Source organism: Phodopus roborovskii, unplaced genomic scaffold, assembly GCF_943737965.1.
Source record: "Phodopus roborovskii unplaced genomic scaffold, PHOROB, whole genome shotgun sequence".
NCBI lineage: Eukaryota > Metazoa > Chordata > Mammalia > Rodentia > Cricetidae > Phodopus > Phodopus roborovskii.
In genome coordinates, this window is record NW_026125281.1 from 16,625,476 (window position 1) to 16,625,698 (window position 223).

Genomic DNA, 223 nt, shown 5'->3' on the forward strand with positions numbered 1-223 from the left:
GGGGCTGGGCTCTGCTCGGGCGCTGCGATCGGAAAGGACTCACGGCCCCGGGCGGAGGAGCAAGAACGCGCCCGGGCACGCTCGAGCCCGCAGCCCGCCAGGCGCGCCGCCGGAAGCGGCTCCGGAGGCCGCCGGAAGGGGCGGGGCGAGGGCGGTGTCACACCCAAGGCGGCCCGGCCTCCTTCCTCACCGGCGACTGAGGGAACCCTGCTGAGCCCGAGTG